Source organism: Saccostrea echinata, unplaced genomic scaffold (genome assembly GCF_033153115.1).
Source record: "Saccostrea echinata isolate AGI-Se365-2 ecotype Australia unplaced genomic scaffold, CSIRO_AGI_Sech_v1 ptg000009l, whole genome shotgun sequence".
Taxonomy (NCBI): Eukaryota; Metazoa; Mollusca; class Bivalvia; order Ostreida; family Ostreidae; genus Saccostrea; species Saccostrea echinata.
This window is the reverse complement of record NW_026889758.1, coordinates 8,968,150-8,989,947: the sequence shown is the minus strand read 5'-3', so window position 1 is coordinate 8,989,947 and position 21,798 is coordinate 8,968,150. Positions and strand designations below refer to the sequence as shown.

General features: G+C 35.8%; 1 protein-coding gene and 1 pseudogene across 1 annotated transcript in view; one reads left to right on the top strand and one right to left on the bottom strand.

The window, feature by feature from the left end:
* LOC133181739 (transmembrane protein 53-A-like) overlaps positions 1-20,145 on the bottom strand; it is a 30,457-nt gene extending 10,312 nt beyond the window's left edge. The window contains exon 1 of the mRNA XM_061316314.1: positions 20,018-20,145. The gene's annotated coding sequence lies outside the window, so the exon portion shown is untranslated. The remainder of the gene's footprint in view (positions 1-20,017) is intronic.
* Positions 12,469-14,164, top strand: LOC133181740 (uncharacterized; annotated as a pseudogene).
* Positions 20,146-21,798: the final 1,653 nt, after the last annotated feature.

Genomic DNA, 21,798 nt, shown 5'->3' with positions numbered 1-21,798 from the left:
GTACATGTCAGTACAATTGAGGATGGAGCTTTATAGAAGCAGGTGATGAATTCCGAGAGAAAGGCACTGCCTATTTTATGTACATGTACATTCTTAGGGACCTGGTTTTCTGAACCGATCTCACTGTTATTCAAAGACCTAGCTAGAAATTCTCTCTCTCTCTCTCTCTCTCTCTCTCTCTCTCTCTCTCTTTGAAATGCAGGCCCGTCGATTGTAAAAAAAAAAAGACAAAATAATTTCGATTTTTAATAAGTATCTCATCTCCCAAGCCAAAGACCCAAGTAAGCTTTTGCTGTTCATAATTCTTCATCTTTGTTTGCTATCTTGGTGTATATAAGCATTATCGTCGTTGTTGTTCTAAAGCTACTCGTAAATTTTTCTCATTTTTATCTTATCAAGAACCACTGGACCATAACAACGAAAATTAACACAGAATATTTTTGGTAAAGTTTTGTTCAAATGAAGGGTCACATCCTCTTTTAACGGATACATGTAGAAAAAATTAGATGGGGTCCAGGCGCAGATCAAGGAATTTTTTTCCACGGAGGGGGGGGGGGAGGGGAGGGGATCCCAATAAAAAAAATATTTCAACCCAGAAATTTCTTGACGAGCCAAAAAAAAAAAAAGAAAAAAAGAAACTCTTTTCCCAAATGTGAAAAACCTATTTCGTGTGTGTGTTTGTGTGTGTATGGGGGAGGGGGGGGGGTCGTTGACTTTTAAAGCTTCATACCTAGCTAAGACTTTTCATACCTTTTTAACACAGATCCGCGTTTTCGAGGAAGGGTCCGTGTTTTCTGGGGGGGGGGGGCATGGTCACTTTTACTTGTTAGCTCACCTGAGCTGAAAGCTCAAGTGAGCTTTTCTGATCACCCGTTGTCCGTCGTCCGTCCGCCTGTCCGTCCGTCCGTCTGTAAACTTTTCACATTTTCAACTTCTTCTCAAGAACCACTGGGCCAATTTTAACCAAACTTGGTACAAAGTATCCTTGGGGGAAGGGAAATTTAAATTTTTAAAATAAAGGACCAATTCTCCTTACAAGGGGAGATAATCAAGAAAAGACAAAAATAGGGCAGGGTCATTAAAAAATCTTCTTCTCAAGAACCACTGGGCCAGAAAAGCTGAAACTTACGTGGAAGCATCCTGGGATAGTGAAAATTCTAAATTGTTAAAGTCATGACCCCCGGGGGTAGGGCGGGGCCACAATAGGGAATCCAAGTTTTACTTAGAAATATATAGGAAAAATCTTTAAAAATCTTCTTCTCACGAACCACTGAGCCAGAAAAGCTGAAACTTACGTGGAAGCACATCCTGGGGTAGTGTAGATTCTAAATTGTTCAAATCATGACCCCCGGGGGTAGGGCGAGGCCACAATAGGGAATACAAGTTTTACATTGAAATATATGGGAAAAATCTTTAAAAATCTTCTTCTCAAGAATCCCTGAGCCAGAAAAGCTGAAACTGATGTGGAAGCATTCTGGGGTAGTGTAGATTCTAAATTGTTCAAATCATGACCCCGGGGATAGGGCGGGGCCACAATAGGGGGAATCTCAAGTTTTACATTGAAATATATAGGAAAAATCTTTAAAAATCTTCTTCTCAAGAACCTCTGGGCCAGAAAAGCTGAAACTTATGTGGAAGCATTCTGGGGTAGTGTAAATTCTAAATTGTTCAAATCATGACCCCCAGGGACAGGGCTGGGCCACAATAGGAAATACAAATTTTACTTAGAAATATATAGGAAAAATCGTTAAAAATCTTCTTCTCAAGAACCACTGAGCCAGAAAAGCTGAAACTTTTTTTGGAAGCATCCTGGGGTAGTGTAGATTCTAAGTTGTTCAAATCATGACCCCCGGGGGTAGGGCGAGGCCACAATAGGAAATACAAGTTTTACATTGAAATATATAGGAAAAATCTTTAAAAATCTTCTTCTCAAGAACCACTGAGCCAGAAAAGCTGAAACTTATGTGGAAGCATCCTCAAGTAGTGTAGACTCTAAATTATTCAAATCATGACCCCGGGGATAGGGCGGGGCCACAATAGGGGGAATCTCAAGTTTTACATTGAAATATATAGGAAAAATCTTTAAAAATCTTCTCAAGAACCACTGGACCAGAAAAACTGAAACTTATGTGGAAGCATCCTGGGGTAGTGTAGATTCTAAATTGTTCAAATCATGGCCCCTGAGGGTAGGGTGGGGCCACAATAGGTATTACAAGGGGGGGGGGGGGGAGTCTGGTAATGAACAGCATGGCCAAAGTTACTCAGGTGAGCGATGTGGCCCATGAGCCTCTTGTTTAGTATATACATTTAACTGCCCCAAACCCCCTCTAGATCCGCGCATGGGGTCATTTGAAAATAGTATTCTCAAGAATCCCTGGACTAGAATGAGAAAATTTCCAACATAGCATACATTCATTTTTTTTTCAAATATTTATTCCAGGGAGAAGGTTTGGGCCGGAAAGAGTGTTCATAATTTTACAAAGGAATTTATATATCCCCCCAAACGAAGTGTGTGGGTTTGGGGTGGGGGTGTTTTGAGTCTTTTGGAATCACACTGTCCGTCTGCCTAGCTGTCCGTCTGTACGTGATAGTTCGCGAAGGATATTATAACTTTGTTATGAAGAAATTGGAAGGTCACTTGGTACAAAGATTACTAATGATCCGAAGGTGTATCATGGTTTTGATCCAACATCATTCCAGCAAGTTCAAGGTCATTGGAAAAAAATAGCAAGTATCATACTTGATACAGAAATTGCTTACAAAATTAAAGGGTTTGACACGACTTTCATCCAAGGTCATTCCTGTAAGTTCAAGGTCACTGACAGAAAACTGTAAGATTACTGTATGTGTTATAACTTTTGAAGCTCATACTTGGAACAAAGATTGCTTTTGATCCACCGGTTTGAGATAACATAGTACTAGACTGGCAGAAGAAGTGGCAAAATTCGTGCCTGGATTATAAATTTATAAGGGGTGGGAGGAACACAGGAAACCTTTTCTCAGATTGCTTGAGATGGGTTTTCCTGACCTTGAACAAAGGTTTTTTCGGCAAGTTCAAGGTCACTGGCAGATAAATATTTTTTTTTCCTACATGCTATAACTTTGTTATATAAAATCACTGGAAGCTTTTACTTGATACAGAGATTGCTTATGATCCAAGAATGTGTTTTGACCTTGATCCAAGGTCTGTCTGGCAAGTTCAAGGTCACTGACAGAAAAGTGCAATATTCTTTTTCAGGTATATCTTTGTCATTGGGTATCACTGGAAGCTCATAATTTGTTCAAAGGTTGTTTTTGACCTTAACATAGGTCATTTAGGCAAGTTCAAGGTCACTGATATAATAAGTGTAAAATTGAAAAAGGTCTAGTCGCCCAAGTGGCGCAGTGGTAAGAGTGTCTGCTCTAGAGTCGTGGATTAAGGAGTTGATCCTTACGTCGCAGGTTCGAATCCCACTGTGGGACGCAGAGACTAATCCTTCGGATGAGACCGTACAAACTGAGGTCCCGTCTGGCAGTAGGTGCTGACACGAAAAAGATCCCTCACTGCTAAATGGCCATGTGTGCCGAGTATAGGTCAAAATTTGCAGATCTCCATCGGCAAATGGTGGCGTCTCCATATGATTGAAAAATTCTCGAAAGGGACGTTAAACAACATACAAACAAATAAACAAAAAGGTCTATACTTTTCTAATAGAAAAAATTGCATGCATTTGCATTTCACTGAAAAGATGATAAATATATCATCCAGAGTGTGTAATGGCCTTAGAATATGATGTTTTGGATGAATAGTCTGAAAGAATACGTGACTGTGATTTTTTTTTTATGTCGGTGACATAAAGATGGTGTTTGCTCTTAACAAGCTGCAGAATGTGTCATGGCTTAAATTGACGCAAAGTTATTTGGACAAGTTCAAGTTCACTGACAGGGGAATTTTACATTCGTTTACTGTCTTTCTACTGTTGAAACATTGAAAGTTGATGCCCCTTACAGGATTGTTTATAACCTTAAAATGTTGCATGACCTTGACTCAAGGTCGCTCTGTCCTGTCCGGAGCTCCGACGGAAGACCTATTCGTTGCATTGCAACGAGCTCGGCTCTAGTTCTTATTATTCTTTTTTTTTTTCCTAGACGCCAACTTTGAGACCTCGTATCTCGCTCATTTCTCCACGGATTTTGCTCAAATTTGCAGGGTTTATAGACGTTACAAAATTCTATCAGAATGCTGTCAAACATTTCAAAAATCCACTTCCGCTTTTGGGTTATTTCCCTTTAAATGAAAATTTGGTGGGCTTCATTTCCAGACAAAGGCTCCGAGACTACAAAAGCTGGAGTAGTAATTTTACCAAAATTTAATACTAGAAGCACTGAAGTTGTGCACATCGGTTTTTGTTTTTCAATTTCTGTATTCAAAATGGCGCTAAAGAGGGGTCAAAAATTAGAATGCCTAAAAGAGCGAAAATTTACACATATTTTCCTTTTTATCTTCTAAACTAAAAATATTTTGATAAGACATGTAGAATAAAAGTTGTGCACAATTTTAAGGCCTTTCATTTGACACCACTAGAAAGGGTCTGGCCCCTAAAATTAGGGATCTGGGGCCCTTTAAAGTTTTTGTTTTATAACTCAAAAACGGTAAATATTTCGAAATAGCTGCCGTAAATAAAGTTGTTCTTTAACATCTTATTGATCTCATGAAAACGTTATTTTGTTTGAGTCTTGTGTTCTAAATGAGCTAGAAGCATAACACATTATACAGGTTAGTGTTTTCATTCAGCAAGTAAACAAGAGCTCTTCATGCGTGTAATTAAAATAAACTTACTATAAATAATAAACCTTGCTACATTAGATGCTAATATTCTTTAGAATCAAGTTATTTAAGTATTTTGTGCTTTATTTCCAAATTATTTACTGACAACTTTCCCTTTTATTTCGTTTGTTTTCAAATTTGGATAAACCAGTCTACTTAACAGGGAAAAAAGATAACTTTTTCTTTTAATCATATAAAAACAAACAATAAAGTTAGAAAATAAAACAAAACTTTAAACATAGACTATTCACAGCCATTAAGTACACGCCTTTTACATTCACTTTGTGTGTTTACAATTATGTAACCCCTCCCTCAATAGCGCGTGGCAAAGGAGGTCACCAGGGATCAATCAGCGAGTGAATCAGCGACCTAAGGTCATACACAAAACAAACCATAGAATGGCCATTCCAAATACATTTTGTAAATTAAGTGATGAGTGGATACTTTCAGATTATTTCATAATATCTTTGATTAAGTCGCTAGTACATTTCGATTTATATTTTATTCGCTGAATTACAAGAGAGTTGCATATTCATTTTTATAAACATTGTATTTCTCGATATCGAGATAATTGCGCTTTGTGGAAAATTACTTTAAAATCATTTCGAATCTTTCATATGATTTCGTCTTACTGTTTATCACTCGCTTGTTTTAATCAGCTAGTCTTAACTGGCTTTCACTTATTCACTTAAAATTCAATGCCTTTTGAATGCCGAAAAGACCACTTTGTTCGCGTATTAAAGAAACAGTTTATTTATCTCTCTAATGTTATTATTTAACGAGTTGCTATTTCTTTCATGAACATTAAACAGCATGTATATAATTATCACGATAATTGTACGTGAAGGTCATATTTTTAATTGTCAGGAAAATCGAAAATAAAATTAAGTACTTTTGAGTTTGTGTTATTTTCTTCCTAACTTACAATATTATTGCATACAAAATACTAGGTCGGGCGCAGATAACCTAAATATTTCACTTGTATTTGAAAATTCTATTGAGCGTCGAATGAATTTTACCCGTTTAAAAGTGTACAAAAAAAACTTCCTATGCAGTTTTCTTTGGGAATCAATTGGCTTAGATAAGTCTATTCCGACATGTGTTGACAAAACTCACGCATTGAGAAGCCATACATTCCAAACTTGTGACCTCTTGGTCAGTGCATGTGAAGATTACGCATGGCAATTAGTGTCTGGAAAACGAAGTATGTTTTATAAATGATTTGACAGGTTAAGATTTGTTCTCATTCTATATTAAATTCAAACACAAACCCGTTATTTTCTTTGTTATTTTAGACCGTTATAGTTATATTAGATAGATTGTTTTTAAAACGTGTTGTTTAGGAAGATTAATCTTATGCATTTGTTTTATTTCATCTAATAAACTGAATATACCCATGACACGAATTACTGGTACATGCATGTAAGTACGTGTAAATGCGGTTTTATTTGTTTATGTGGAAGAGCGCCCAAAATAAATACACTTCGAACTCTGGATTTTCCCTATTTTACTGTTTAAATCGTAGGTCCACTTAGCTGACGAGTTGTTTTAATAACGGTAATAAATCATATTCAAGTCCTGGCCAGCGATCGTTACGCTTGAAGACATTGCATTAAACAGGTATATACTAAGGTATTAAGATACTAACGGGTATATATATTTTCACTTAATATGTTTTCATTGAGTGTTTTTATAAGAAGTAAATTGCTGGAGGATATCATGTTCTCCCTGATCACATCGATAGCGCGTAGAAACAGCGGTACATGAACACACGCTTTTGTGTACAAAGCAAACATGTAAATCAAAAGGATGGGGGAAAAAACGATGAAATAAAAACATTTCTCTGTTAACTGAAATTATTGTCTTTAGACAGCTAAAAATAAATGAATATCCGCCTGAGAACATGTGAAAATTATACCCAAATACAATGTAATGAAGGATTTTGGGTTCAATCCGAGTATACAATAGCAATGATGTATACATGTACACGCAGAATACCGCTTTTTTATTTATCCTTCGCCCATGTGTTCCTCCTATACGGAAAAAATTGTCAGTAAATTATATTATACCGAACGAGGTTGAAAAATGCCGAACTTTATTTCTTAAAATTAACACATTTATCAGACTTTTCTCATATCACTGTAAAAAAAACTGTGAAATAAAGTTCGGCATTTTTTCAACCCCGTTCGGTATAATATAATTTACTGTCTATTAATCTATATATCGGCAAAATTATTGGGGGAGGGGGGGGGGGGGGGGCACGGCCCCCCGGTTCCTACGGCCATGTATTCTGCAAGTCTTTATAATGAAAAAAAAAAAAAAAAACACTGGCAAATTTAGAGGAGGCCCAGGGGGCCTGCTCCCTTTTGTATCCAAAATATACACAAGATTTAATAAATCATTTTTTTTTGTGTGTGGCTTTGGGCCCCTACCCCGACCCAAAACTGGTCGGGCCCCCTTTTCAAGATTCCTGTATCCGCCACTGAAAAAAAAAAATGTGCATGGTCGATATCTGAATTATATTTTAATTAAACAGCCTGTCTAAATTAAATATATCATGGGCGCCCATAATATGACGATTATTTGTTTTTTAAGATAAAGTGGTTCTTGCAGGTATTTTTAAAAAAAAACCTTATAAACGGCTAAATAATGATTTAATTCATCTGACAAATCTTTGCTTACATAATCTAACTTTTATAAATTAACATCAAAGTCGTACGATCGTATACAAATACTCAGAAGCAATCTTTGATATTTAATGAACGTATAGATGAATAAATTTCCTCTCATCACTATACGTATATACACATCCCCGAAATAAATTAAATAGGCCCAGAATGTTTTCCTTCGCAGTCGATTGGTTTTTACCAGGTTCATGTAAGAACAAGTGAGGATAGAGCTGTACAGAAGCAGGTGATGAATTCCGAGAGAAAGGCACTGCCTATTTTATATACATGTACATTCCTAGGGACCTGGTTTTCTGAACCGATATCACTGTTATTCAAAGACCTAGAATCTCTCTCTCTCTCTCTCTCTCTCTCTCTCTCTCTCTCTCTCTCTCTTTGAAATGCAAAAAAATGACAAAATAATTTCAATTTTTAATAAGTATCTCATCTCCCAAGTCAAAGGCCCATGTAAGCATTTCTGTTCATAACTCTTCATCTTTGTTTGTTTTCTTTATGTATATAAGCGTTATCGTCGTTGTCGTTCTAAAGCTATGTACATGTACTTGTAAATTTTTCTCATTTTTATCTTATCAAGAACCACTGGGCCATAACAACGAAAATTACAGAATATTTCTGGTAAAGTTTTGTTCAAATGAATGGTCACATCCTCTTTTAACAGATACATGTAGTAAAAATTAGATGGGGTAACGCGCGGATGAAGGAATTTTTTCCACCGGAGGGGAAGGGGGGGATCCCAATAAAAAAATACTTCAACCCAGAAATTTCTTGACAAGCCAAAAAAAAAAAAAAAAAGAGAGAAAAGAAACTTTTCCCAAACGTGAAAAACCTATTTCGTGTGTGTGTGTGTGTGTGTGGGGGGGGGGGGGGTGTTGACTTTTAAAGCTTCATACCTAAGACTTTTCATACCATTTTAACACAGATCCGCCTTTTCGAGGAAGGGTCCGTATTTTCTAGGGTCGGGGGGGGGGGTCATGGACACTTTTACTTGGTTAAGTATATACATTTAACTGCCCCCACCCCCTCTAGATCCGCGCATGGGGTCATTTGAAAATAGTATTCTGAAACCCCTGAACTAGAATGAAAAAATTTCCAACATAGTATACATTCATTTTATTTATTTTTTTTTTTTTAAATTTTGATTCCAGGGAGAAGGTTTGAGCCGGAAAGAGTGTTCATAATTTAACATAGGAATTTATATATCCCCCCAAACGAAGTGTGTGGGTTTGGGGTGGGGGTGATTTGAGTGTTTTGGAATCACACTGTCCCTCTGCATAGCTGTCCGTCTGTACGTGATAATTTGTCCAGGATATAACTTTGTTATGAAGAAACTAGAAGGTCATACTTGGTACAAAGATTACTAATGATCCAAGGGTGTGTCATGGTTTTGATCCAACATCATTCCGGCAAGTTCAAGGTCACTGGAAAAAATAGCAAAGTTTTGTCCGACCCATTTATTTGTAATAGATAGTCACTGGAAACTCGTACTTGATACAGGAATTGCTTATGACAAAAGGTTTTGCCACGACCTTCATCCAAGGTCATTCCTGTAAGTTCAAGGTCACTGACAAAAAAGTGTAAGATTACTGTATGTGCTATAGTTTTGGAAGCTCATACTTGGAACAAAGATTGCTTATGATCCTCCAGTTTGAGATAATATTGTACTAGACTGGCAGAAGAAGATGCAAAATTCGTGCCTGCATTATAAATTTATAAGGGGTGGGAGGAACACAGGAAACTTTTTCTCAGATTGCTTGAGATGGGTTTGTCATGACCTTGAACAAAGGTTTTTCCGGCAAGTTCAAGGTCACTGGCAGATAAATATTAATTTTTTTTCCATGCTATAACTTTGTAATATAAAATCACTGGAAGCTTTTACTTGATACAGAGATTGCTTATGATCCAAGGATATGTTTTGACCTTGATCCAAGGTCTTTCTTGAAAGTTCAAGGTCACTGACAGAAAAGTGCAATATTCTTTTCCAGGTATACCTTTTGTCATTGAGTATCACTGGAAGCTCATAATTTGTTCAAAGGTTATTTTTAACCTTAACATAGGTCATTTAGGCAAGTTCAAGGTCACTGATATAATAAGTGTAAAATTCAAAAAGGTCTAGTGGCCCACGTGGCGCAGTGGTAAGAGTGTCTGCTCTAGAGTCGTGGAGTAAGGAGTTGATCCTTACGTCGCAGTTTCGAATCCCACTGTGGGACGCAGGGACCGGTCCTTCGGATGAGACCGTATAAACCGAGGTCCCGTCTGGCAGTAGGTGCTGGCACAAAAAAGATCCCTCATTTCTCAATGGCCATGAGTGCTGAGTATATATAGGTCAAAATTTGCAGATCTCCATCGGCAAATGGTGGCATCTCCATATGATTGAAAAAATCTCGAGAGGGTCGTTAAACAACATACAAACAAAAAAAACAAAAAGGTCTATAATCTTGGACAAGTTCAAGTTCACTGACAGGGGAATTTTACATTCCTTTACTGTCTTTCTACTGTTGAAACATTGCAAGTTGATACCCCTTACAGGATTGTTTATAACCTTAAAATGTTGCATGACCTTGACTCAAGGTCGCTATGTCCTGTCCGGAGCTCCGACGGAAGACCTATTCGTTGCATTGCAACGAGCTCGACTCTAGTTCTTTTTTTTTTTCTTCTTTTTCCTAGACGCCAACTTTGAGACCTCATATCTCGCTCATTTCTCAACGGATTTTGCTCAAATTTGCAGAGTTTATAGACGTTACAAAATTCTATCAGAATGCTGTCAAACAGTTTAAAAAGTCACTTCCGCTTTTGAGTTATTGCCCTTTAAATGAAAATTTATTAGGCTTCATTTCCAGACAAAGGCTCCGAGATTACAAAAGCTGGAGCAGAAATTCTACCGAATTTAGATAATAGAAGGATTGAAGTTGTGCACATCGGTTTTTGTTTTTCGATTTCCGTATTCAAAATGGCGCTAAAGAGGGGTCAAAATTTAGAACGCCTAAAAGAGCGAAAATTTAGACATATTTTCCTTTGTATCTTTAAAACTAAAAATATTTTGATAAGACATGTAGAATAAAAGTTGTGCACAATTTCAAGGCCTTTCATTTGACACCACTAAAAAGGGGCTGGCCCCTCTAATTAGGGATCTGGAGCCCTTTAAAGTTTTTGCTTTATAACTCAAAAACGGTAAATATTTCGAAATGGCTGTCGTTAAAAAAGTTGTTCTTTAACATCTTATTAATTTCATGAAAATGTTATTTTGTTCGAGTCTTGTGTTTTAAATGCGCCAGAAGCTTGACCCATATACAGGTAACTGTTTTCATTCAGCAAGTAAACGAGAGCTCTTCATGCGTGTAACTAAAATAAACTTACTATAAATAATAAATCTGGCTACATTAGATGCTAATATTCTTTAGAATAAGGTTCTTGAAGTGTTTTGTGCTTTATTTCCAAGTTATTTTTTGACAACTTTTCGTTTTATTTCATTTTTTTCAAAGTCGAATAAACCAGTCTACTAAAAAAAGGGTAAAAAAGATAACCTTTTCTTCTTATCATATAAAAACAAACAATATACTGAGAAAATAAAACATAACTTTGAAGCATAGACTATTTACAGCCATTAAGTGTGCGCCTTTTACATTCACCTTGTGTGTTTACAATTATGTAACACCTCCCTCGATAGCGCGTGGCAAAGGAGGTCACCGGGGATCAATCGGCGTGTGTGATCCAGCGACCTAGTCATACACAAAACAAATCATAGAATGGCCATTCCAAATTCATTTTGTAAACTAAGTCATGAGTGGATAAATATGTTGAATCTTTCAGATTATTTCATAATATCTTTGATTAATTCGCTAGTGCATTTTATTTAATATTTTATTCGCTGAATTACAAGAAAGTTGGATAGTTATTTTTATAAACAATTTATTTCTCGATATCGAGTTAATTGTCTGTTTTATTCATAATAAAATTCAAAATATGTAACCTTAATGAATTCCTACTAGTAATGGAACTTTTGAAACTTAAATGTACATGTATGTAATCTAATATACGTTCTTTTGTCGACGCCCTTAAAGGTCTTACGCAAGGAAATAGCCAATCAAAATGAACTTAGTCAATTGTAGTTCTATATATATAGAGACAATTTCTTTTTCTTTTTTCATTTTCGGCAACTTTTTTTAGGTCTACAGTTTTAATTTTGGACTCACGTACTAGGAATATCATATTTTTAGCAGAATTGTGCCACTGAATTACAGGGAACTCTTTTTTTAGATGCGCATGATGCAACTTCCTGGATGGTGTGTAGGCTGTTTGTCAACATGTGAAACCCACGTGTATTTCAGGGTAGGTATGTTTACACTCAATTTTCTTTCTTAAAAGCCGCATAAGGCGTATTTTTTCTGATCTCAAATTTTTGTCTCAGCATTAATCTTTATTTTCTCTTTCATGAATTATCTGCTGAGAGTCTAATTATTTAATTAATTTAATTAAAGCTACATAGTAACATATAGTGAAATTATTTCCTTGTGTGAGACCTAAAGAGGAACAAGTAACTCTCATTTTGACTACAATTTCTTTGATTTCAGGAGTAGTCTCCCCTTTTAAAGATCAAAAATGGCGGATATACAATGCGGCATGCAGTCTGGTCATCAACGGAGAGTTTCAACACCCATATACCCGTATTTCTACCAATCACCTCTGTAACCTTTGTTGTGTTCATCAGACAGGTAAGAAAAACAAGATTATTAATTAAAATAATTTTAATTAGATGAATAATTAAGAATAAAACATATTTACATGCACAGACTCCCTCGTATAAGAAAATGTCACATTTTACATATGCAATTATACATCATTTACATATCCACATTTTCCCCATTTACACAGTTGAATAGATTCAGTGCATAATAATACATAGCAACAATTATTACATGTAAGTCAATTCACAAAATATTTATTACATACAAATTTTATACATTTAAATTAAATACACAGCATCAATGCCCCCCCCCCCCCCTTTACAATCTTACAACTTCCTTTTTAATTTTGGATCTGTTAGTGATTTACAGTAAGTGTCTTTAGATTTTTTATCGTACAGCTGATATCTTTTAGATCTATAGTATTTTCTTTGAGATTTATATTTTAACAGTTTTTGTTTCATTTTAAAGTAATTTTGCCTATTTTGTTGTTGTTTTAGATGATGGACAACTTTACTTCCTTTTACAACAGGTGCCCCTACAGATTCACAAAGTTCCAATGTTGAGTTTCCATGACCCCTATTCAGTGAGTGCACAACTTTATGTATTCTACTTTCAAAATTTCTACTACTTGTAATACATTTTGGATTTGATTTTAAATATGCCCTATTCACAGATTCAGATTTTTGTGTACAAGTATGAAATTTAATTCTGTCAAGATTACTTGGTCCTAAAGTCAAATTTATACAGTCTTTTAACAAACATTTGTCATCTTCTGTCATGTTTAATTCAAAGTCACTAGGCAACACTGAAGATTTCCACTTATTGCTTTTCAGTCCACGACAGGAAAAGGAATGAAGTTGACAGGACTTTCCGCACTGTCCTTGGTAGCAGCTTATGACGGAACCAACAGCAGTAGACATAGCCCGCTTCATCAAAGGTAAGTCTCCGGAGTAGTGTTTGTAGCAATTCTCGTACTCTGTCCTGCATCGAAGCTTCAAGTCTAAGGCAAATCTTCTCTGCATGGATTCTCTTATGGCTTTGGTTCTTCCCGGAAACATGTGACTGCTGAATGGAGCCTTAGCAGTCTGTTTTCTTTGAGAGTCAAAGAAGTGACGCAAGTCTTTAAGGTTTTCAATCACATGTCCTTGTTTTACAGATGCGCCAGATGCAGCGGCACTGTCTCCATCACTGGTGAAATGGGAAATGACGAGTGGACGGTCATCACTTTGTAACTCCCCGATACAGTTTGCAGCCCATCTCTTCTCATCTCCAATGGTGGTCTCCGGAGGAATGGTTGCAGTGCAGTCTTCGTGTCCTGGGCAGGTAACTTCCTTTCCTTTGCTTCGTAGGTGTGTGCCTTTCTTGCATAGTTTGTTCCCACAGAACACTGCCGCAACATTTTTCCTCTGAGTTACATTTTCACTTACGGTATAAGTCACTTGGGTGGCAGCTTGGAATGGGGTTTTTCCAATGGCACTAAAGGTGGCATTATTATACCGAGCATCTCCTTCCGCTCTGATAGGGGTATCAGGAAGTCCACATTTTTCATTAAGTTCTTGAATGTTCTGCCTTATTTTCTTCATGCTGTTTTTATTTACTCTGGTGATAATTTTCCCCACTTTGTTGCAGGTCTGTTGCATGTTGGCGGCTGATGCTGGTTCAATATTTGCACCAAGAAGCATACCACGCATACCCTCTGTTGTAAGACTAGTACCCAGATGACCGACAGCCATGGCCACATTTAGCTGTGCAGCTCTTCGGCCCCTTCCAGATCTCCTCACCTCTTCGTAAAGCTTTTCTCGGTGACTGGTATAGTGGCACTTCTTACATCGGATGGAAAGGATCCATGCCAGGCCTCGTTTTTCCTCCCCATGCTGATTCCAGTCCAGTGAACCGTCACAGTCTGGAAACTTATGTGAGTGTTCTTTAAATGCATGGTTCCACAATTTAGCAGTCTTTTCTTGGTGAAGTACTTTGTATAATTTTGAATTCGGGTCATCTGACACAGCTTCCATGTAGGAGTCTACAGGCTGGACTTCACTTGGCCCGGGTCGCAAAATCTTCATCTCACTGCTTCGGCTCCTGGCATCTGTAACTGCAAACATTCCATTTTTCTGTGGCTGTACAATGTCCCGAAACTCTTCTTTACTAAGTCTTCTTATGAGAACTAGAAATTGGACTGGGCTGGTGGTCCCTGTATTCTTCTGGCCTTTGTTGTGAGGAATACTTCCTTTTTTGTATTGATGTTGATGCAACCATTTTGGTCCCTTTTTTGGCATGATTATTATTTAACTGTACACTTGTAGACTTTTTCTAGTAATATATGCTATTGTATGTGGTGCACATTTTTAAGTATTGTAAACTTTTGTGTTGTTTATTTATTTTAGAGCTGCCTGGTCTTCTAAGAGAAACTCCATTCTTTGATGACTGATGGAAAAGCCTCATCACCCCCCACTGCTAAAGAACCCCTTATCTTAATCGCCAGCCATCAATCAGTGATCACTGTTATCAAAGCTCCAAGGTACATTATTGAAGTCTCTTTTGACACCATTTTTTCCAGTCTCTGACTTTGTTTTAGAATTAAGATTTTCAATTTTTTGCTAATTAATTCCTTATAAATCAGTAAACTTCCTGTTTCTTAGGTAATTAGAGCTTATTAATTAGAGATGAAAAAACTTTAAAGCAGATAGCCAAAAACCCCAACATTTTAGCTTGCATTTCATTCCAAATTTTTTTCTTAATAATTAACTCATAAGATTTTTTTAAGTTTTGAAATTAATATACTGTAGATGAATTTGTATAGAAATTTAGCCTAAAATTCAATAATCTGTTAGGAAGAGTTATCTCCTATTTTTCATCCCTTAAGGACAAAGATAAATTTTGACGCACTGGTATATGAAAGATAAATAACTAAGAGACATTTTATGCAAATTTCATTTAATTTCATTAACTTTTAGTTGTCTTAAAGGTCTTACGCAAGGAAATAGCCAATCAAAATGAACTTAGTCAATTGTAGTTCTATATATATAGAGACAATTTCTTTTTCTTTTTTCATTTTCGGCAACTTTTTTTAGGTCTACAGTTTTAATTTTAGACTCAGGTACTAGGAATATCATATTTTTAGCAGAATTGTGCCACTGAATTACAGGGAACTCTTTTTTTAGATGCGCATGATGCAACTTCCTGGATGGTGTGTAGGCTGTTTGTCAACATGTGAAACCCACGTGTATTTCAGGGTAGGTATGTTTACACTCAATTTTCTTTCTTAAAAGCCGCATAAGGCGTATTTTTTCTGATCTCAAATTTTTGTCTCAGCATTAATCTTTATTTTCTCTTTCATGAATTATCTGCTGAGAGTCTAATTATTTAATTAATTTAATTAAAGCTACATAGTAACATACAGTGAAATTATTTCCTTGTGTGAGACCTAAAAATGTACAACTGTATATATACAAAGCGCCCCAAATATATGCATATCGAGCGTATGGAAATACAAAATCCCACATTCACACGCGCCTCCAAAATATGTAGAATGAGACATACATGCGTAACTGTATTTGAATATTACAAATTTATTAGACACCTAATCTTGAACAAATTATTTTTTCTACTAAACTTGTTATTGTATGCGAACAAAATGATAAACATGTAATTATTTATAGGTTCCCATTATTTTTTCTGAAAATCAGAACACATTTATCAGCTCTCTTAAGGTTTTATGGATACATACAATGTACACGCATGCAAGTACAGAACATGCACGTTTTTTAAGTGCATATGCAAGAGCGCCCAAAATATATGCATATCGAGCGTTTGAAATTCAGAAAAATTCTAAATCCCAAGTCTTTTTTCCCCATTATCTTTGCAATAAAATATCGGTTAAACTGAAATGATTTTATTGATTTACAGCATATATTAAAGTCAATTATAGGTCCGCTGAGTTGATCATGAGTTGTTTTCATAACGGGTAGTCCTCCTGGCCAGTCATCGACACGGTTTGTAACATCGTAATTACACAGGTAAATACTAAGATGTCAATCCTTATATTTTCCATAAGAAATGAATTACCGGGAGATGTCTCGTTTTCTCTTATCATATATTAATTGACAGCGTTTATGAACAGCTGTTAAAACACAGGCCTTTGTAAACTGGTAAATCACAAAAAAGAAAAATCCGAGACAAAAAACAGAAAATATAAATGTCTCTGGAAATAACATTGCCTTTAGATAACTAAAATAAATTAATGTCCGCCGATTTTTGAATTAATCCGAACATTCATTGATGTGTACCTGTACAAGCAGTGTGTATATTTTTATGAAGCCTTCGTCCAAACGAACAATATAATAAATCTTGAATGAATTAACTAACCCCTCAGTACATACACATTCGCCTACACCTGAAATCTAATCAAAATCAGATCTTTTTTGCGGCCCGAAATTCTGATAGTCGCTGTATTTCTAATCTGATTGACTATACATGTACAGTACAGGCAACGCGGATCCCGTATTTCCCGCGCCCCGTCGCGGTATAAACACAACGCGGGATTTGGCCAGGTGAGACAGGTAAACCGCGTTCCCTCCGCGGGAAATTCATCACCTACCTGTCCCCGCCGCGGTTAAATCATCGATCAACTAGTATCGTAAACAAACGGGAGTTATCTCCCCGAACAGGAATTTTGAGAAATTCCCTCTTAAAAAAAACAAATTAAAATCCCGCAGTGTATGTATATTTATGAAAGTATTTTCTTTTATTTCGCAAAAGGTGAAAATAATGAAAGAACAAAAAAAAAAAAAAAAAAAAAATTGTAAAGCAGAATATATTTAATCGTTTTTTTTAATTATTTATTATTATTAATTTTGTTAAGTTATATATCAATACTAAAGCGACATCTTTTTTTAAATAGTATCAAGAAAACTATTTATAAGCTGAGTCATTTGAGAGTTTAACGTGACAAATTTTAATGTCGGAAATATAAGTTCTAATAACTTCTCTTTTCAAATTATATGCGAACTGCAATGTTACATACACGTGCTAAACAATAGTCAGTGCGAGTTCCGATTAACAGTTTTCAGCATTCCTATGAGGAAAAAAATATATCTATATACTGTTCATGTTTTTTTTTTTTTTTACCAAACTTAGAACAATATAATTCATTTAAATAATTTCACTTTACTGTATTAATGTGCAAGCATTTCCCTGAAATTTTCGAATGACCGGAAAGCTGTAATATTCGATGGTGAGCGTTTGCAGTGAGTGGGCGCGTGAACGTTATAAAAGATATCAATAAAATATAACAATTTTTTTCCCTCGATATTTACTTCTTTTGTAAACAGTGGTTTGTTTTTAATTTAAACATTTCTCCAATTACTGAAGATGGAATGTGCATGGTGATGAACTTCACAAAACAATTAAAACGGGGGGGGGGGGGGTATACATGTATCACTAAAACTTATTATTCTCAATAATACTCAATAAAAAAATCGATGCCAAGTTTACTTGAATATATTCTGTTTCTTTGTGTATTAAGTATTAGTCGCGATCATTTCCTGTGTATAGGGATTAGCAGAGCAAGAGCAGGATACGGCATGCCCTAGGGGTTTCACACCTGTCCTAGAGTACCTGTGGTAAATTTCTCTGCATATGCAATGCGTTGTCTAGCCATACAACACACCAGTTCCTTCAACGTTTCATTATTTCATTATTTCTTCATTTTCAAATGTAACTACAACCATGAAAGTTACGCGAGTCAATATATAGTTACTTCTTTTTTTTACCCTGAGTGTCTATTAAAAGGAAAAAAGATCAATCATACTTTTAAAACAAAGTAATAGAGTTTAAATGAAATAAAATAGATCAAATCAAATTATGTTTTATTACTTTTTTTTAAAATGCCGTCGGGCTTGGTATTTATCTTTCTGTTTAATATATATGTACATGTACATGTGCATGTATTATGCAAGTAGAATGTAAAATTAAAAAAAAGAAAACGTACAGAATGTTACGGCACGTGCAAAGTTTTTCCTTCGGTCAGTTTATTGATTTATCGAGTCCATCGATTAAAACAAAATATTCATGATAGAATTTTTAATGAAATGAATTGCTTCTGGATTATTTTTTTCCCAGTTTCAATATGTCGTTTCTGTGAACAGATAATATACTGTAGCCGATTTATCAGTTTATTGTCCAGTTGTGGACTTTGACTAATTCTACGATCAAGTTTCTGAAAAACACCGAAATAGTGACAGCCACAGACACTATTTAAGGTCTTCGGTTTAAATAGCACGATAAAAGACAAAAATATCTACCGAAACAAGATATAATAACATATTTTGGTGACATGTGGTAGGTACATGTATATGATATTTTAGGCCCGATATCCAAGAGGGGTCCAGTGTTAACAAATGGAAGTGACTTACCTTCTCTATTTCATATTACCGCGGGTATGATTTTTTAATAAAACGTTAATTCTTCGTTATTTTTATGGATTTTTCATATGGAATACATAAATGTGTACTAGAAGATTAATTTATGGAAAAAGACGAATAAAAATATTCTTGGACCCCGGGGTGTATATTAGGGGGGGGGGGGGGGTCCTGTCCACAAGCACCTGTGCAGCATTCAAACTTAAAAGACCATTCAAACAATACAAATCAGGAACACTGCAAATCTTTTGAAATCAGAGGTAGAATCAAGTGCCATGGATCTGTCATGTTGTAAATTTTGAACTTACCGGTTGTCAGTATTTACTGCCACCCGGTAAATTCAAAATTTATAGCATGAGAGATCCTTTTCATGCTAGCACTTACCCCGACACGAGACCTTATACGGTCTCATCCAAAGGACCCATCTCCACGTTTTACTACTTATCCAAACTGGGCATAAAACATTCTCAATGAATTTTTTAATCATTATGTTGAATCTAACAAATTATTCCGACTCGCTGTATGATCTGAAAAAAACATGGCTGATTTTATCCATTCAGAAACTCACAGACTGGGATTGCTTTTAACCAGTGTGTGTTATGGCCTTGATGCAAGGTCATTTGGTCAAGTCAAGGTCACTGACAGAGAAACTGTAATTTCGCTACCGCATTTGTACTAGTGAAACATTGCTGGTATCATGCAGAGTGTGACATGGCCTTGACTCAAGTTCAAGGTCACTAAGGATACGATGTTTTGACTGTATGTATGGACTAAAAGAACATGACGTGTCACTGTGAACTTTTCAAGTCGGTAACACACAGATTGGGTTTTATGACGAGAATGTGTCATGGTTTGACGCAAGGCATTTGGAATGTTCAAGGTCACGTACATTCCTTTACAGTTTTTCCTAGCGAACTATTGTAAGTTGCTTCCCCTTACAAGATTGCTTACATGTATAACTTTAGAATGTGGCATGACCTTGACTCAAGATCACTTCTTCCTTCCGCAGCTCCAACGGAAGACCTATTCGTTGCTTTGCAACGAGCTCGCTCTAGTTATTTTTCCATTAGTGTATATAATATAACTGAAACAAACTCGCTTAACTATGTTAACAACTGATAACCTATCTTGACTGCACCTAATCCGAGATTCCTCTGACTCTAACCCCTGCTTTTATATTTTGACATGTGCAGGGGAGATTCACATGTCAAAATATAAACTGATAAAAGCAGGGGTTAAAGTCAGAGGGATCTCGTATTGGACTGCACCGAGTTCTCTTTTGTATATATATCTATCAGTCTGTTGCTTCTTGAGGAATCACAACGAGTTCAAATTAGACTTTTAAAGTTTACCACTTTGAAACGAATCGCTTGCAAAAAAATTCAATGTATACTTATCAAAAACACTAAATACCAATACCTTTAGGAATTAGGACGTCACCTCAGTCAGTAAAACAGTCGTACTCTTTCCACCCATTGTTTCAACTTCAGAGCATGCGTATAACAACTTCCGAGAGGCAATTGTTTACATGGGCCATGATGGGGTACACTTCTACTACAAATTTTACAACAACAAACTTCTTCTATAGTATACTCTTAGCATTATTATAGGTCCCTGTAAAAAAAAAAAAAAAACCAAACGTTCCTGAAATGGTGTTTTCAAAACATTGCATTTCGATCCCGATGTAAATGTATATGGTAACGCCCACATTTAAAAAAAAAAAAAAAAAAAAAAACAACAACAACAACTTTTGAAAGTTTGTTTTGCTCTCTGGTATGTAATGGACAAATTGGAGAAAAGACAGTTGGATGTGTTGACTATAGATACATGAATTTGGGGTCCATTTCACAAAACTATTTTATGATTAAGATCTGTCTTAAGACCGAAAATTATCTTAAGATTGCACCATAACTGTTTCACAAAACTCTCATATCTTATGATAATCTTAAGACCTATCTTAATCTTAAGACAACTAGATACCTGTCTTTAAAAGTATAAAGTGAACATGGCTACGGTATATATTTTGGCTCAAAACGATTTTTAAAATGATTCTTAAAAAGAATGGTTTTTAGAGATAGAACAATCCTTTGTGCTATATTATCAGGCCACTCAGAACAATGACACCTCTCCCTTTCCACCTAATAAATTTGCCAATAAATACTATACAATAGAAAATATAAAATGTAGGTACTTTATGGTTGTGTCACATTATTCTTTTCAAGGCATTTTTGTTTGCTTGTGCCCCTCCCAACTGAAATTGCCTCGCCCCCAGAATTGCTCCTTTCTGCCATGTGTACATGTACTATGTAAGAACCAGATATCATATCATTTTTAACTTCATTCAAAATCATTAAATTTTGAATTCATCATATTTTCTATGTCCAAGCATCACTACTTATGCATTTTTGAAAATGGCTGTCACAATATTCGAGATACATGCATGCAGTTGATTTATTATATTGATATGTTTTAAAGTAAATACATTTTGAATTAATAAAAATACGAAATATATGCATTTTTTGGTCTGGACAAGGCCCGCACATGAAAGTAAACAAAATCGAACTTTGGCGTAGCCACCCTGCATTTTTAAGACGTTTTATACATTTATTTATTTTGTTACTCCGTAGTGATTTTTTTTTCAGAAACTAAACACGTCTTTCAGTCTTACATAATTAGATGAAAAGCAAATAATTTAAGTTGTTGAGGTAACCCCCCCCCCCCCCCCCCCCCACACACACACACACATCCATATAATCCACCGGAATGTTTAGGAAAACGCAATATAAATACTGCTGTACCATTTGATGCTAAACTGTTAAATTATGATTGAAAATTGTTCTTTCGTTTCTCTATTTCGACTGATAGTTAAGAAAGCCTTTTAGGATCAATCTATTGAAAAAAAAAAATTAAAAGGCGTTATATAACGCCTTAATTGACGTTATAGCGCCTTTTCATTTCGCGTTAATACGTTTTTTATTCATAGATTTATCCTTATAGGCTCTTGTAGTTAGCACTGCTATTTTGTTGCAGTAGTTCGGTGTTTCAGAGACACCTTGATAGATTTTTATGGACGAACCGCGGAACTTTGAATATGAGTTGGCGTTTCAACTGAATTTATTGGAAAACCATTCAATAAATCTGCAAAGGCATAAACGTAGTAGCGGATTTAATCAAAAGTAGTATCATATACATTTTGTTAG